Here is a 19437-nt window from a genome sequence, read left to right as displayed (position 1 = left end):
TGGAGGGAGGACAGGAATGTTTTTGTCAGTCAAAATCTGCATTGAGCGTGGGAGCGTTGTCTTGTCTTGTCTCGTCTGGCTGTTTGCTTTTTTCACCCGACTTTGTCGCTGCAACTCGTGTAGTGATTGTTGTACGGATACTGACTGGGGTATTCACAGGATCCACCTATCCGGCCGGCGGTTTGAGAGGGCGTGTAGGAGGGGATAGAGTTCTATCATTCACGTCTGGCTGACCTCCAGACGGTCTTTCCAGGAAAGCCCCAAGCCCAGTCCGGTTATTTTTGTGTCTCACCTCGTATACGTAAAACGTGGACCCGCTTACTTTTCCAAGACCACTTTGTGAAAGAAGATGATTAAATGATCACGTAAGCTAGAAAGTAGAAAATGTTCTGTGCTATAAAATGAAGCCATTTTAATTTGTAACAAACTAAAAAATGACAACACCGGCTGATTGGATACTAATACACCATCGACCCGTTTTACACAAGTTCTGAGAAAATGGACGTCAAAAAGTGGTGACGCTCACAGATCCTCACAGTAGTGACACAGTCAGCCATACTAAGGTACGCAATAAAACGGATTACAGATTTGTTAAATTGTTAAAAGCTTACAAAAATGGAACTGACTGAGAAGTCACAAATCATCCATCCATTAACCAACCCGCTATATCCTAACATGGGGTCTGCTGGAGCCAATCCCAGCCAACACAGGGCAGGAACAAACCCCGGGCAGGGTGCCAGCCCACCGCAGGGCACACACACACACACGACAATTTAGAATCGCCAATGCACCTAACTTGCATGTCTTTGGACTGTGGGAGGAAACCCACGCAGACACGGGGAGAACATGCAAACTCCACGCAGGGAGGACCCGGGAAGCGAACTCACGTCTCCTAACTGCGAGGTAGCAGTGTTACCCACTGCGCCACCGTGCCGCCCCTTCTGGACTCCTTCCACTCACAATAAACCTTGGATCATTTTGTTTTTGTCCTGCAACAGTCCAGGGTTGAATCCTGGCTTGAGCTGAAGGTCTTCTGGCAGAGAAGGAAGGGCGCAAAACCGGATTGGTGGGATGGATAGTTTGCCTTTTAGGCTGCCATTCGTTGCTTGATGTTCCTCTTTTGGGTTTTGCTGAGAATCATTAAAAGGAGAGGAGTCGAGGACAAATGGAGCTGACGCGACTACATTCTGAAAGACCACCGGAGCCATTCGTGCGAATGCGTGAACACACTATGATGTAGCGAGATGAGCTAAATGCTGGCACCGGATCAGAAAGCGCAGCACAGAGACGGCTTCCAAAACCCTGCAGGCCCTCTAAGTTGACACGTTCATATGGGGGAATTAACATCTGATAATTAAATAGCAAATAATCAGATGTGCATGGAATAGAGCCTTCCTTGGGGAGCAAAATGTCCTAAGTCAAAAAAAAAAAAAAATCACAAAATAACAGCAGCAGAAATGTATTAACATCCCAAAGGCATTGAGTGTTGTGGGTTTGTGAGGCTCTGTGAAGCGTCAGCTTACTGGTGCTTGCATTTCAGCGATGTGTGGACATTTTTAGATTGGTGTGGTGAAGCTAATGTATGGGCTAATTTCAGTTTTTATATGGGATCTTTCTCACATTCATTATAACACGTCATCTACTGTGCAAACATTTTGGAAATATTACTCCACTGTGCTGGTGTCACACGCGTGTTCCTGGGAGACAACTTCAGGGTTTGACAAGATGTAATTCCACCCTGAGGCCAAGGGGTGGCACTGCCTTGTAAACATTTCTATTCTCTTTATCTCTACACATCCCGAAACCAAAATCTGGCGGAGAACATGACAACAATTCCAGTTCTGGGACTCCTGGGCCCACCACTTCTGCCACACCACCTTCATAACTACCACCACCAATGCCATCTTTCTCCAGTCTAATTGCAGACTCTTGTCTGTCAAGTTGTAATTCAACCCCCAAGGCCAATGGTTGGCTCTGTCTTGTAACACTTCTCCTCTCCTTCATTCTGCACATCCCAAACCCAACATCTGGAAGGGAACATAAGATCATTTCTGGTTCCGAGGGCTACTGGACCCACTGATTTCATAACCACCAACACCTCTATCTTTCTCCAGTCTATTTGCCAACTCTTGTCTGTCAAGTTGTAATTCCACCCTGAGCCAAGGGGTGGCACTGTCTTGTAACACTTCCATTCTGTTTCCCTCTGATAGATAGATAGATAGATAGATAGATAGATAGATAGATAGATAGATAGATAGATAGATAGATAGATAGATAGATAGATACTTTATTAATCCCAAGGGGAAATGCACATCCCAAAACCAAAATCTGGCAACAAACATGACTACACTTCCAGTTCTGGGACTCCTGGACCCGCCCCTTCTGCCTCACCAATTTCATATCGCCACCACTGCCATCATTCTCCAGTCTAATTACAGATGTGTGACTGTCAAGTTGTACTTCCACTCCCAAGGCCAATGGTTGGCGCTGTCTTGTAACACTTCTCCTCTCCTTCCCTCTGCACATCCTGAAACTGACATCTGGCTGGGAACATGACATCACTTTCTGTTCTGATGGCTACTGGACCCACTCTTCTTCCACAGTGACTTCAAAGTCACTACCACCACCATCTTTCTCCAGTCTATTGCAGATTTGTGTCTGTCAAGTCGTAATTCTACCCCTGAAGGCCAATGGTTGGCTCTGTCTTGTAACACTTCTCCTCTCCTTCATTCTGCACATCCCAAACCCAACATCTGGAAGGGCACATAAGATCACTTCTGGTTCTAGGGGCTACTGGACCCAGCCCTTCTGCCTCACTAACTTCATAGTCACCACCACGACCATCCTTCTCCAGTGTAATTGTAGTGTAGGTGTTGTATCATAAACATTAACACCACTTTTACAAATCCCATACCAAATGGCATATAACAGAGTAATGTGCATCACACTTGTCATTTCCACAGATGGAGCATCAGAACCATTAACAATGCTTTAATGAATCCTATACCAAATGGCATATAATAGAGAGACATATGCTTTGCATTTCTCATTCCAACAGATAGTGCATCACAAATATTAGCACTGCTTTTCTGAATTCCTTACTAAGTGGCATAAAACAGAGATATATGTACTGCATTTGTTATTCTAACAGATGGCACATCACAAACTTTTTAGTAATAAAATGCATTATATTTCTCATTCCAACAGATGCTGCATCACAACCATTAACACTACTTTAACAAATTCTATACCAAATGGCATATAACAGACATATATGCACTGCATTTATCATTCCAACAGGTGGTACATCATAAACATTAACACTACTTTTACAAATCCAATACCAAATGGCATATAACAGAGAAATATGCATCACACTTGTCATTTCCACAGATGGCACAGCACAACCATTAATGCTGCTTTTTGAATCCCATAGCAAATGGCATACAACAGTGATGTATGCATTGCATTTGCCATTCCAACAGATGGTGCATCACAAACATTTTTACTAATAAAATGCATTGTGTTTGTCATTCCCACAGATGGCACATCACAACCATTAACAGTGCTTTAATGAATCCTATACCAAATTGCACATAAGAGAGACATACGCATTGCATTTATCATTCCAACAGATGGTACATCACAAACAATAACATCACTTTTATGAATCCCGTGCCAAATGGCATATAACAGAGACAAGTGCATTGTATTTTTTCATTCCAACAGATGGTACATCACAAACAATAACATCACTTTTATGAATCCCGCGCCAAATGGCATATAACAGAGACAAGTACATTGTATTTTTTCATTCCAACAGATGGTACATCACAAACAATAACATCACTTTTATGAATCCCGTGCCAAATGGCATATAACAGAGACAAGTGCATTGTATTTTTTCATTCCAACAGATGGTACATCACAAACAATAACATCACTTTTATGAATCCCGCGCCAAATGGCATATAACAGAGACAAGTACATTGTATTTTTTCATTCCAACAGATGGTACATCACAAACAATAACATCACTTTTATGAATCCCGTGCCAAATGGCATATAACAGAGACAAGTGCATTGTATTTTTTCATTCCAACAGATGGCACATCACAAATATTAACACTGAATTTAAGAATCCCATACCAAAAGGCACATAGGAGCGGTATACTCATTGTATGGTGCACTTCAAACATTAATACTGAGGTTTATGTTGATTATTTACATTTCAGCCCATCTCAGACGGGGAGCACAGCTAGTATTCCTTTAAAGCATAAATGGCCGTGACATATTATTGATATTTGCTGCACACTACACAAGTTACATCAACTGAGGAGCAGTTCTCAGTTACAATCAGTGCAGACAAGTCAAATGGGATTGTGGGGGGCGCTGAACCACCTGACCCCCTAACCACTGGACCACAATCCCTGCTCAGTTAGCAAGGAGAGTGAGATGTAGGTGCTTCTCCAGAGCGGCTCTCCTGTAGCCTTGTTGCTTTTCTTCTCTCGGTCTGAGTTTGAACGCCTCACCTCTAATGGTTCCGCCTCACTCCTCGTCTTCTGTTTTTCAGGTTGTAAAGCCTCTCCATCCGCTCCTCATGCCTCATGTCTTGCTGCCCGGGAGTCGTCCTTCTGGCTCTTGTTTGAATCATTTCCTAATTCCATTATATCTTTTCTTAGCAGAGTAAACAAAACGCTAATCAGATTGAGGGTATAAAACCGTTTTTAATCACCTGTTCAATAACTGGATTTCATATTACTGGGAAACAACGCGGCACTGCACAGCTTTCTTTCATTCTTTTTTTTTTAACCTGCAAACTCTAACAGGCGATGATACTAATGAAAATGGAAGAGATCAATCAACCATAACATATCAGGAAGTGGGGATTTAGCAATCTCTGCATCTCCGGACTGACCTTGAAGATGCAGCTCAACACTCACTCGAGTTCAGTGATCAGGGTAGTCCCCCGACTACTGCATTTATCATTTAAATATGGAGCTGTCAGGTTACACCACTTACCTGTCAAGAAGGACTCCACAGATCACAGGTACGCCAACAACACGTTGTGTCTGCTGCAAAACACGGCCTGGGCTGCCCTGAAATTGCCTGCTTGTCAGTCACTTTTAGAAACATCTGCCAAAATATGATCAAAATAATAACTATAAATAAAAATAACACATCCATTTTCTAATCCAGTTGCTCTGTTCAGGGTCACAGGCAGCCCTTGCTTGTTAAGGGTGTGCTCCTTTACTGATCTGCCATCCTTTTCCAGCTGGTTCATACCACCCTAAACTGGATGAAGCAAGCTAAATAACAAATGGATGTAGACTATTAAGGGTGGCACAGCAGTTAGCCCTGCGCTCTCATGGCTCCAAAGACCTGGGTTTAAATCCCTGTCTGTCATGTTTCAGCCAGGGTTCCTTCAATGGCTGGGGTTCAAATGCCATTATTATGACGGTTTTGTTTCTTTGTGAAGCCTTGGTGTATGTGATAATATTGTTGGTCTCTATAGTCTGTCTGTTATGTAGGTGGTCCCTGGATAGGTGAGGTCACCTGCCCATCATCTGTCTATGTCTGCCCTATAAAGGCTGGGGAAACTCACAGCCCCTTGCAGTTCATTCTGAATGTGCCTTGGAGTTGGTGAGTTTTTGTTATTTACGCTGTGTGGAAAGCAGCCCGGGCACAGGCAGGCGGACAGCGATGGTTCACCCAACACACGTTTATTCACAAATTCCATATTTACAAAGTGCCACACACAACCCCAAAACTCCCCCAAAATCAAGGCCTCTGTACAATGCCTCTTTCTCTCAGGTCCGCCTCCACTCCTCTCCTCCCGAGCTCCTCCGTCTTCTCCACTCCCGACTCAAGCCATCAAATGGAGGGAGGCAGCCCCTTTTAAAGAGATGTGCTCCAGGTGCCTCCAAATTAGCTTCCACCGACACTCCCCAGTGAAGCACTCCGGGTGTCCCTGGTCTTCTCCCCCACCCAGCACTTCGGTATCCTTCAATAAGGGCGCGCACAAAAAGGCGAGCCTCAAATGGGTGACCTCAATTGGGCGCAATGTGTAGCCTTCGACTACGAGTAGATCTGCACCTTTGTTGCTCTTCACATATTCCAGAGCCATTTGAACTAAATTATCTATGAACGCCTTTATTCGCCACGCCCAATTGAGGTCGCCCTTTTGTAGCTCGCCTTTTTGTGCGCGCCCTTATTGAATAGAACCCAGCACTTCCGGGTGTGGCGGAAGTGCTGAGGGCCAGGGCTCCTCAGGCATTGGGGCGCCCCCTGGCGGTAACCACGGGCCCCTATAGGGTTGAGCTTCCAAGCTCAGTTCCCGAGGTCTCCAAAGCAGCCAGGGCGGTCGCCCCCCTCGTGGTCTGGAGCCCTCCTCCGGTCCTCCCGGGCATCCCGGCTGGGTACCACCCCCCCCCCCCCCCCATCCGTTTGCCACAGCTGCTTCTTATGATCTGCTGGAGTTTGTAATCTTATGCTCTGTTTTTGATTTTTCCTTGGATTTCATACTGGGTGAAAGCTGCCGGAATATAAGGTGTGGTTAAGCACGGGTAAAACGCATGCCAAAAGAAATCTCAAAGTCCAAAAGTTCGTTTTAAAAATATTTAGTGAAGGTAAAAAGCAAATAATCCACACAAGAATAAAAGAAAAAATAGTTACACACGTAGAATAAAAGGCAAAAAAAAAGGAAAAATGTATCTTCTCTAAACTTAGGTTTTCTTGAGAAACTTTAGTTATTCCTGTACTTAAAGGTTCTTTACTTCTTCTTCTCTACTTAAAGGTTCTTAGCTTCTTCTTCTGTACGCTTTAAACATATGGCACAGCACATAAATTAAGGGCTGTTTTCTTACATATTTACTTTACACACTCAAAAGGCCCATTGGCCGGTTGGCACATAGGCGTGTGCCCTGGCACGGTTTAAAACCTTATGCCTTCCACACCTTACTCATGGCAAGGCTGTCACTAACTAACTGAAGAATAATGTTTAATGAAATGGCAGGAATATACCAATACAATTCTATTTATGGGGGCTATAGGAACCTCCCATAGGTTATGCATTGTCATCTAATAAATATTCATGACTCTTATAGAACTAGGAAAATGGCTCTTACACTGGGACTTACTTTGCCTTGGATTGCCTTTTGGATTGTTTGAAGTTCCAGGGAGCTTGTTTTTCTCAAGAGCGTTTTTTATGATAATAAATGTTTTTATTTATAAAGATCCTGTCTTTGTCACTGTTACTTGCCAGGGTTTGACGGACTTTCCCCCCTCTAGAGGACATTTTGTGATTAGAAACTCTTTAGTTCTTAACACTGTCCTGTCACTCTTTGGAGTCTCCTCCTAAATTCTGTGACTGAGATTGAGACCCACAGTAACACAAAATGGATGTTGGGGGCTAAAGCCTTGGTACCCCTTTTAATAGGTTCCTTAGGAGCAGTGGCCAGTTCACAAAAGGAAACGACTCCTGATGGCCAGGTTTTCTTAACCCTTAAACTGCCACAACTGGCCTTAGATGGTTTCCAATGCAATTTGCCAGCAGGCCGGAGCTGATCAGTCCGTGCCGTATATTCGTTGAGCAGCCAGCTTGTGAGCCACTGCACTAGACTCGCATGCCAGCATCAGCGTTGGCCTCTGTGTTCATCCAGATCAGGCACAGTTGGCACAGTTGGTGATTTACTGAATTTCATCAATGGCGTCAGTTGCCCCTTGTACATATCATAATAGATTGTTGCAGTTATTTCTCTTTTTATAGTTTTTACAGTTCATTGGCAGTGTGTAAAATGATCAGGTTGTAGTAATTGTGATGCTCTTTGCATGAAAAAAAAATGTGTTCCATTAAAATTTCACTTTTTCTTGGCGAATTGTGACATTTACTTAAAAAGTGCAGCAAAAAAGGGGTGTAGGGGTCCATTAACCCCCAAGTATTTGCAAGTTTAAGGGTTAATATAGTGATCAGAGGCAAGAAGATGTAAAAGAAAAAATAATACAGTGGACCCTTGAGTTATGAACTCAATTCGTTCGCGAGGACTGGTTGTAACTCAAGTTGGTTGTAAGTCAAGACTATTTTTCCCATAAGAAATAATGGAAATACCCATGATGCATTCCGAACCTCCCACTGCAACACTTACTTAACTTTTCATAATAAAAAAGGGTTGTATAATGTGCATAATTTACCAAAAACACCAATAATTTTTCTAATGTACTAAAAAGTTATAAAAAGTGCCTAGCCTACCAGAAACAACAATTTCATACTGTACTCACCATTTAATTTGACATCTGTGGCTTGCAGGAAGGAAGGAGGAGGAGAATGAAATGGAAGGTGGTTATTGTTTGGAAGGAGTTTCCTTATACAAATCTTTTCTTTGTAAAATTGTCGAGATGGTGGATTTCGACATGCTGTACATATTAGCGAGATCGGTCACACGAACACCACTCTCATATTTCCGCACAATTTCCTTCTTCGTTTCCATTGTGATCGCTTTCTGTACCTTCGTTACCTTCGCTTCCTTCCTTAGCAATTATCGAAATAAATTATATAAATCACTGCACTGACCGAAATTACGTCCACAAACACATGTATCTGGGCTCCGACTGACGCTTACGAACGCTCTCGGCTGTTTGTTTACAATCACACAAGCGGATACACGTGACCGTATTCAGGTGTTGATCGTAATTCAAAACAAAAATTTTGGTCATAAATCAAGTTGTTCGCATGTCAGGCCGGTCGTATATCAAGGGTCGACTGTAATTAAGTGTTGCATTTTTTATCGGGCGTAAAAGTCAGGGTCTGATTTTATGATCGATTTTTCGGGTTTCAAGACTCGTTTATAATTCACGAGATGCGGCGCACGCTCCAGCAGACGCTCCTGCTACGCAAGTGTTTTACAGTTTATACTTGCGCGTGCACTTTATGTAAATCTGGAAGAATCCACGAGGTGGCACTGCGAGATGTCATCACAGTGAGAACAGGTTCGGCTTCGCTGTGTTGTGAATTGCCTGGAACGTCCATTAAATTCCGAGGACACCTTACCGCAATATCTCTGAAAAGGATGTTTAATGATTAAATCCATCAGTCCAGGGATGTGTTCATTCCAGCAAGCATTGGGCACAAGGCAGAAACAATCCCTGGACGAGGCATCAGCTTATCGCAAGGTGGATACAAGCACACACACACACACACGCTGGCGTCATTTTAGTGTCACCAAATCTGTACATCTTTGGAAGGAAACCGGAGCACACTGTGGAAACCCACCAGGAAAACATGGAAACTCCAGGCAGGGAATACAAGCGACGTGACTCCCTGCGAGACAGTAGTGCTACCGCTCCGCCACCGTGTCACCCCGACGTGTACAGTATTCATTATTTAAACAAATTAATGATTTATCTGTAAAATGTAATATACGTACTTTGATGCATTTCATCATGAAAGTGATATCATGTATAAATCTTAGGATTCTAAATGTGCAGAGAGATGGAATATCATACATTTAATGTGTTCTGTGTGGCGATCTATTGCTGTTTGTCGCTGCTGTCAGGTCAGGAAGTGGCACAGAAGACGGTACTGTATGTGAGACTTTTAAAATGTATCGGGCATTACGATCAGGAATATGCGACGCTTGAATATAAAAGTACAACGAATGCAACTGTATGTCTGCATTTTGCTTCACCACTTTGAACCATTCATCAAACATCGAAGCGCGTACACCGATCTCGTAAGATGCGCAAAGCGGCTTTCTGTCACATGTAGATAGTAACCAGAGATTCTGACGTCACATTCCAACTTTTAGCACACTGCTCCTCCCGACTTTTTGCTGGTACTGCAACTCGCGTATGCGTCGCATTAATTTCTGAGGACCTTCATGGCTGCCACGCGTTCCCAGCGTTCATTTGACACGTACTCTGAGAGTGAAGTGAAGTGAAGTGGTGTAGCAGGCCGTGTGCTCCATGGTTACTCTCTCAGTTGGGCAGTCGTTGGCGTATCATAATCTCTTGGACCAATAGCGTGAGTTTTCCACTTTCGACTTATACGACCGACATTATAAAATACCAGAAATAGGGCTGTATTCCGGTACTCCAATTCCCATGATGCCCTGGGGCTATTTGAAGTGGACCTGAATCCCAGGGACGTTGCCTTCCACCATATACAATACAATACAATTTATTTTTGTGTAGCCCAAAATCACACAAGAAGTGCCGCAATGGGCTTTAACAGGCCCCGCCTCTTGACAGCCCCCCAGCCTTGATTTTCTAAGAAGGCAACAAAAGACCCTTGAAGGGAAAAAAATGGAAGAAACCTCAGGAAAGGCAGTTCAAAGAGAGACCCCTGTCCAGGTAGGTTGGGCGTGCAGAGGGTGTCAAAATATAAAGGGGTCAATACAATACAATACACAGAATAGAACAAATCCTCAAGTCAGTATAAAAAAAAAAATGTACAAGTATGGAGCAGAATATAACAGTAGATGATATCCCATAATATGATTTGGATTTGTTTAGAGTCCTGGAGACCTCAGCCATCAAGCTGCCTCCCCCTATGGGCCACTCCACAGCTGAAACAGCTCTGGGCCAGCCAATCCGATGAAAGGACCCCTCTACCCCACAATTCATGTGATCCTCCATCAGGGATGACTTTACCTTAGACAAAGAACTTGGCAGGTGGGCCGTGGCACCAAGTGCCACATTTGAGTACTGAGAAGAGAAACAGAACAGGTGAGGGTTAGTAACAAATTCTAACTATCATGTTACTTGTGTTTTAGTGCTAATGACTAACAACAGAGATGCAGTCTGTACAGTTAATCAGCAGCTCTAGTCAGGGTGTGCTAAACTGAAGTAGTGAGTCTTCAGCCGGGATTTAAAAGCTGAGACCGAAGGGGCATCTCTTATAGTAGCAGGCAGACCAGTCCACACTTTAGGGGGTCCTGTAACTAAAAGCTCGACCTCCCACTGCTATTTTATTAATCCTTGGAATCAGAAGCAGACTGGCATCTTGAGATCTTAATGTGCGCTCAGGTTTGTAAATCATGATAAGTTCAGATAAGTAAGCCGGACCTCGGCCATTTAATGCTTTATATGTTAAAAGGAGGATTTTGAAATCTGCCCTAAACTTAACTGGGAGCCAGTGTAAGGACATGAGGACTGGGGTTATGTGTTCGTATTTTCTTGTTCTTGTAATAATTCTTGCAGCTGCATTTTGGATTAACTGGAGGCTTATAAAGAACAGTTTGATCATCCAGTGAACACCGCATTGCAGTAGTCAATCCTACTAGAAATAAATGCAGGAATTAATTTCTCAGAATCCTGTTTATTTAGAAAGCACCTTAATTTCCCAACATTTCATATCAGGGGGGACATGGTTTCCCCAGATGTTGGTGTTTCTCTTGGTCCTCCCAACATACTGGCCTACCTGTCAAGTGAAGATTTCTTGTTCCCATCCAGTCAGAGAGTCTGTTCTTCTGGTTTCTTTTATTCTGCAAGGAATCACCATCTGGGACCCCCGTCCATCTCCTGCGGCACTCTCAATATATAGAAGAGAATGTCTGTCAGTCTGTCTGTTCCCTGTGCATTCCTAAACCCTTTGGCCGAGCTGGACCAAGTTTTGCATAGCTGTCCCCTAGAACCACACAGACATGACAGACAATATTGGAACCCAAAATTTTGACCCTGGGGGTTCCTGGTGAATTGTTTGTTTTGTTGTTTTTGTGTGTGCTACACCAGTTACTCTCCAGTGCCACCTGCTGGTTCACAGTAAGTGAAGCCAAACTACAATGACAAAATGAGCAGAGCTGAACATGACTTGCCTGGACAACGCCGCATGCTGCTTCTACCTACTGTAACCTAAAATGGAGTGTTGTGCGCTTTGGCAGCGGGGTCTTGGATGACGCTTGACCGAGAGTGGACAACACAATACAACACAAAGGAGAATCAAAGGGTTTTTGTTGAACTTCTGCTTTTTTGACTTTTAAGCACTACAGACTGCCCACCTTGAACTAAGAGGATAAGTTGGACATGATGGCGTTCATCAACCCAGCAAGGAGATGCCACAATTCTGGAATCCTAATCAGACCACTAAAAGAACAAATTCTCAATGTCACGAGAGGACAGTATGGGTGACAGATGGCATGGCTAGCAATAACAACGATTTAGCAACACATAAACCTTTGCTTTTTGTTTCCTTAACCCATTCTGGAGATATACCCGGGCAGTGCTGGGTAGTCCAATATATAAAGCTCAATGTGTGTATTTTTGTGTGTGTGTGTGTGTGTGTGTGTGTGTGTGTGTGTGTATGTTTTTTTGTGTGTGTTTGTGTGTGTGTGTGTGTGTGTGTGTGGTTTAATACAATTCCACGCCCTTGGTCTAATCTCAACAAAATTTTGTACTCTGTAAAGAGGAGACAAGATGTCAAAATGTTGGGGCACCACCCTGGTAACCCCATATAACTGAAATAAGAAAGCAAGGAAAAACACACAAGTGGCAAAAAACCTCCTTTCATTACTAAAAATGCTTCTGATGCACCATCTGTTGGAATGACAAATGTGAGGCATTTTATTACCACAAATGTCTGTGATGATCCATCTGTTGGAATGACAAATACTGTAAAAGGAGCTTTATTAATGCAAATGTTTGTGACTGAGGCATCTATTGGGATGACAAGTGCAAGGCATTTTATTACTATAAGTGCTTGTGATGCACCATCTGTTGGAATGAAAAATGCAGTGCATTTTATTACTACAAATGAACTTTATTAATATAAATGTTTGTAACTGAGGCATCTGTTGGGATGACAAATGCAATGCATTTGATTACTACAAATGTCTGTGATGATCCATCTGTTGGAATGATAAATAAAAGGAACTTTATTAATATAAATGTTTGTAACTGAGGCATCTGTTGGGGTAACAAGTGCAAGGCATTTTATTACTACAATTGTTTGTGATGCACCATCTGTTGGAATGACAAATGCAAGGAATTTTAGTACTACAAATGTTTGTGATGATACATCTGTTGGAATGACAAATAATAGGAACTTTATTAATATAAATGTTTGTGACTGAGGCATCTGTTGAGATGACAAGTGCAAGGCATTTTATTACTATAAGTGCTTGTGATGCACCATCTGTTGGAATGACAAATGTAAGGCATTTTAGTACTACAAATGTTTGTGATGATCCATCTGTTTAGCAACACATAAACCTTTGCTTTTTGTTTCCTTAACCCATTCTGGAGATATACTCGGGCAGTGCTGAGAAGTTTGGCTAGTCCAGTATATAAAGCTCAGTGTGTGTGTGTGTTTGGGGGTGTGTGTGTGTGTGTGTGTGTTTTAGCACAATTCCACACCCTTGGTCTAATCTCAACAAAATTTTGCACACTGTAAAGAGGAGACAAAATGTCAAAGTGACAAAATGTCAAAATGTTGGGGCACCACCATGGTGACCCCATATAACTGAAATAAGAAAGCAAGGAAAAACACACAAGTGGCAGAAAACCTCCTTTCAGACAGGAGCTCAGCAATGAACTGAACAGAAAATGGCTGAACGTCTGGTCATATGGGTTCCAGGTAGGACGGGGATGGGCATTCACAGGAGGGCGGATAATGGAAGTGACTTCAATGGTGGAAAGGCCGTCAATCTTCCATTCTGCAAAGGGAGGAAGACTGACAGCATTAAGAAGACAGCGCCAACTCCTGGCTTGGCAAGGTAATTACTATCACCAGAGCTCTGAAGCTGACAACACAAATCCCACTTTGTCAGGAAGAGACCATACACTATTTTGCCACACCAAAATTTTGACCCTGGGGGAACATTTGGTTTTTATTATTTTTTATTTGTTTCCTTTTTACAATAGTGTGTTTTAAGGACAGTGTCACCTGATGGTTCACCCATGTCACCAGAGGGCTAAAATAAGTGAGACGCCAGACTAGCAGACATAAGGACCAGAGTTTAACATTTTACAGTTGGTCAACGCTGGGTGCTGCTGCTTGTCACACATGGGAGGCAGCTGAAGGGCCTTAATGAGAGTAATTCCACACCAGACCAGGGGGTGGCAGAGTACACTGACTCTTTATCTCACATCTCTGCAGAGCAGTTACGGGAAATTCCACCTGGCCCCGATGACATCACTTCTGGTTCCGGGCCCATTGACGACGTCACTTCCAGTTTGGGGCCATCGATGATGTCACTTCCGGTCCCGGGCACACTGATGATGTTACATCCTCTGTTTGCCTTTAAAACCACCATCTTGACATTCTCAAATCAGTTCTGTTGTGGACTCTAACCTGTACTACCATTATTCATCCAGTTCTGCATCCAGGAAAATAATATAGGGGTGGCTGCCCCAAACCTTTTTTTGTCTTTTTTGTCAAGTTTATGACATGCTATTGTTAGGATAAAGTGAAGTAGTAAAGTCCCAATTTGGTTGAACCTCAGCTTGTGTGTGTGTGGCTTGGTCCTGGTGCTTCCAAGTTATGGAGTTAGAGAAAGAAGACTTACAGCTGAATCGATGCCAACCTTTGACTGCCAGAGCGTTCAGGAGTAACACGGGATGGAGGGTAAAGTTTCTGCCAATGCCTTGACAGGCCAGGTGAATGGCAGGAATGGAAACAGGGTCTCATGCCAATTGAGTAGGGACAGGCACGTTATTTCTCTGATTTATTCCTGTGGAAAAAGAGAAGTAACAAAAAAAATTTAATTTGTCACGTGGAGGATGACAGGAATGAGTTGTAATGGAAACTTGGATGGTGTCTTTGCTGCAAGACGGAATGCAATGTAGCTTGAAGAAGACAGGAAGGAGGTGAGTCAACAGAGATAGATGGGCAAATAAGAACACAAAAATGACACAAATCTGGCAAAAAGTTAAGAAAAAGCTGATCACGTAAAGGAGAAAAACACATGACTGTGAAAGAAAAAAAAAAATGAAGCTTGATATGTGCTGGAAAAGTACAACTGGTAAGAATTTCTGAGCTGACGGAAAACCAGAATGTCAACGGAGCAGCCAACAGTGGATTGATTAATCAGAGAAGGTGAAATGGACGAATATGAAGATCTAGCACTTTGTCCAGGGTTAGTAGCCACCTATAACATTCTCAATATCTCCATGCCACGAAGAAGTGAGTCTGCTCTGAGACAGGTGCAATGAAACTGTATGTGATAGGAAAATGTAAAATAGATTTTGTGACCAGGAAGCCAAAATCAATAACATACACCAAAAAAGTGTTAAGGAAGCAAAATCTTTTTTATTCAATGTAATCATCCACCTTAATAAAAGGTGTGTGTGTGTGTATCTGTGTGTCAGCTTGGCTGTAATATGCAATTTGGTATGGGATTTGTAAAAGCAGTACTAAGGTTTGAATGTTGGAATAACAAAAGTAATGCATTTTGTTACTAAAATTCTTGTGATGAACCAACTGTTGGAATGACAAATGCAAGGCAAATACTACAAATGTTTGTGATGAACCATCTGCTGGAATGACAAATGCAATGTATTTTACTATTACAATTGTCAGGGATGAATCCATCTGTTGGAATGACAAATAAAAGGAATTTTATTAATACAAATGTTTGTGACTGAGGCATTTGTTGGAATGACAAGTGCAAGGCATTTTATTACGACAGATGTTTGTGATGCACCATCTGTTGGAATGACAAATGCATTATGTTTTATTACTAAAAATGCTTGTGATGCACCATCTGTTGGAATGACAAATGTGAGGCATTTTAGTACTACTAATGTTTGTGATGATCCATCTGTTGGAATGACAAATAAAAGGAACTTTATTAATATAAATGCTTGTGACTGAGGCATCTATTGGGATGACAAGTGCAAGGCATTTTATTACTATAAGTGCTTTGATGCACCATCTGTTGGAATGACAAATGCAAGGAATTTTAGTACTACAAATGTTTGTGATGATACATCTGTTGGAATGACAAATATAAGGAACTTTATTAATACAAATATTTGTGACTGAGACATCTGTTGAGATGGCAAGTGCAAGGCATTTTATTACTATAAGTGCTTTGATGCACCATCTGTTGGAATGAAAAATGCAGTGCATTTTATTACTACAAATGTTTGTGATGCACCATCTGTTGGAATGACAAATGCGAGGCATTTTATTACTACAAATGTTTGTGATGAGCCATCTGCTGGAATGATAAATTAAAGGAACTTTATTAATACAAATTTTTGTGACTGAGGCATCTGTTGGGATGACAAGTGCAAGGCATTTTATTATTGTAAGTGTTTGAGATGCACCATCTGTTGGAATGACAAATGCAGCGCATTTTAATATTACAAATGTTTTTGACTGAGGCATCTATTGGGATGACAAGTGCAAGGCATTTTATTACTATAAGTGCTTTGATGCACCATCTGTTGGGATGACAAATGTGAGGCATTTTATTACCACAAATGTTTGTGATGAGCTATCTCCTGAAATGATAAATAAAAGGAACTTTATTATTACAAATGTTTGTGACTGAGGCATCTGTTGGGATGACAAGTGCAAGGCATTTTATTATTATAAGTGTTTGAGATGCACCATCCGTTGGAATGACAAATGCAGCGCATTTTAATACTACAAATGTTTGTAAAGAGCCATCTGTTGGGATGACAAATGCAGCGCATTTTATTACTATAAATGTTTGTGATACATCAGTCATGATGGTATAACAGCTCTCTCTGGAGTGCCAAGCTAACTCCCGTTCCTCAGGAAAAAGAGGCAACTGTGACGCTTATTGTATAAGGATGACCTCTGTGTTGAGTATAGATGCAAACCGAGGTATTTGTTTGTCCTTGCCACCTCCACATCTTCACCATTAATGGGAACTGGAGAGCAGAGTGGGCATAATCCTTGTGAAGTCTATAATTATCTCTTTTGTGTTACTGATGATGAGTTGCGGGTGGTTCAAGTTTGCACCACTGAACAAAGTCCTTCACTTGTGCTCTGTATTCGCTCTCCTGCTCAGTGCCGAAATACCAAAGTACTGCATGGCTGTGTCATCAGAACATTTCTGCAGATGACACGACTCAGTATTTGTAGACTGTATTGTAGACTAAATTATCTTCAGTCTAGCTTGGCTTTGCTACCATATGGCCTTTGAGTGGAGTCCTGAAACAGGTCACATGCCTGTCTCAACTTGGCTAATGAGTTGTCTGCTCTTCATGGAAGAATGGCAAGAGGGAGGGGGGGGTGGTCTTCATGGCAGAATAATGAGAGGGAGCTGAAGAGAGAGAGAAAGGCAGAGCGACCAACTTCTGCCATTTGTAACTGTGTTTGTTGGGAGTTTTCAAATAGTTTAAAACAGTTCAAATGCAGCTACCAGAAAGGCATTTTCGGCAGTAGTATGACTTGTGGTACGAAAAAACTCCCGCAGTCCAAGTGTCTTCATTTTAAAGATTTTAGAGAAATTCAAAGCACACCGTTCACTACGAAAAATAAGGAAAACGTTCATAATACAAGCAAAAAAAAAAAGGGGGTAAAGTGAAACTTCTTGTCAATGTTAAATATCTAGGTTACATTTCTTAAGGTTTCTGTTATCACATACACTAGGACCGAAGAACAGAACACTCGATGCCCTTAGGGTGTACTCGCACTGGCAATTCATTCCAAGCCTGAGCACGTTTGCCCGCACGTAACCCCGCAAAGTCTAATTCGTTCGATTGGTGTGATCGCTCCGTGCCGGGCCAGAGCGCAGATAGATATGCTTCATATCACTCATTGTACACTTCACCACACCCTCCTCATTCATTGGTCAAGAGTCCTGTCTTCATTTCATGGTTGACTCCCATGAGGCTTTAGTTTCATTTTTATAATGTGCGTGGAATATTCAACATCTATATATACAGGTGCTGGTCATAAAATTAGAATATCATGACAAAGTTGATTTATTTCAGTAATTCCATTCAAAAAGTGAAACTTGTACATTAGATTCATTCATTACACACAGACTGATGTATTTCAAATGTTTATTTCTTTTAATGTTGATGATTATAACTGACAGCTAATGAAAGTCCCAAATTCAGTATCTCGGAAAATTAGAATATTGTGAAAAGGTTCAATATTGAAGACACCTGGTGCCACACTCTAATCAGCTAATTAACTCAAAAGCCTTGAAATGGTCTCTCAGTCGAGTTCTGTAGGCTACACAATCAGGGGGAAGACTGCAGACTTGACAGTTGTCCAAAAGACAACCATTGACACCTCACACAAGGAGGGCGATACACAAAAGGTCATTGCTAAAGAGGCTGGCTGTTCACAGAGCTCTGTGTCCAAGCACATTAATAGAGAGGCGAAGGGAAGGACAAGATGTGGTAGAAAAAATTGGACAAGCAATAGGGATAACCGCACCCTGGAGAGGATTGGGAAACAAAACCCATTCAAAAATGTGAGGGAGATTCACAAAGAGTGGACTGCAGCTGGAGTCAGTGCTTCAAGAACCACCAGGCACAGACGTATGCAAGACATGGGTTTCAGCTGTCGCATTCCTTGTGTCAAGCCACTCTTGAACAAGAGACAGCGTCAGAAGCGTCTCACCTGGGCTAAAGACAAAAAGGTCCAAAGTTATGTTCTCTGATGAAAGTACATTTTGCATTTCCTTTGGAAATCAAGGTCCCAGAGTCTGGAGGAAGAGAGGAGAGGCACAGAATCCACGTTATGTGAGGTCCTGTGTAAAGTTTCCACAGTCAGTGAATGTTTGGGGTGCCATGTCATCTGCTGGTGTTGGTCCATTGTGTTTTCTGAGGTCCAAGATCAACGCAGCCGTCTACCAGGAAGTTTTAGAGCACTTCATGCTTCCTGCTGCTGATGAACTTAATGGAGATGCAGATTTCATTTTCCAACAGGACCTGGCACCTACACACAGTGCCAAAGCTACCAGTACCTGGTTTAAAGACCATGGTATCCCTGTTCTTGATTGGCCAGCAAACTCGCCTGACCTTAAACCCATAGAAAATCTATGGGATATTGTGAAGAGGAAGATGCAATACGCCAGACCCAACAATTCAGAAGAGCTGAAGGCCACTATCAGAGCAACATGGGCTCTCATAACACCTGAGCAGTGCCACAGACTGAGCGACTCCATGCCACGCCGCATTGCTGCAGTAATCCAGGCCAAAGGAGCCCCAACTAAATATTGAGTGCTGTACATGCTCATACTTTTCATGTTCATACCTTTCAGTTGGCCAACATTTCTAAAAATCCTTTTTTTGCATTGGTCTTAATTGATATTCTAATTTTCCGAGATACTGAATTTGGGACTTTCATTAGTTGTCAGTTATAATCATCAACATTAAAAGAAATAAACATTTGAAATACATCAGTCTGTGTGTAATGAATTAATCTAATATACAAGTTTCACTTTTTGAATGGAATTACTGAAATAAATCAACTTTGTCATGATATTCTAATTTTATGACCAGAACCTGTAT

Source organism: Erpetoichthys calabaricus, chromosome 9 (genome assembly GCF_900747795.2).
Source record: "Erpetoichthys calabaricus chromosome 9, fErpCal1.3, whole genome shotgun sequence".
NCBI classification, from domain to species: Eukaryota; Metazoa; Chordata; class Cladistia; order Polypteriformes; family Polypteridae; genus Erpetoichthys; species Erpetoichthys calabaricus.
This window is presented reverse-complemented; position numbering follows the sequence as displayed.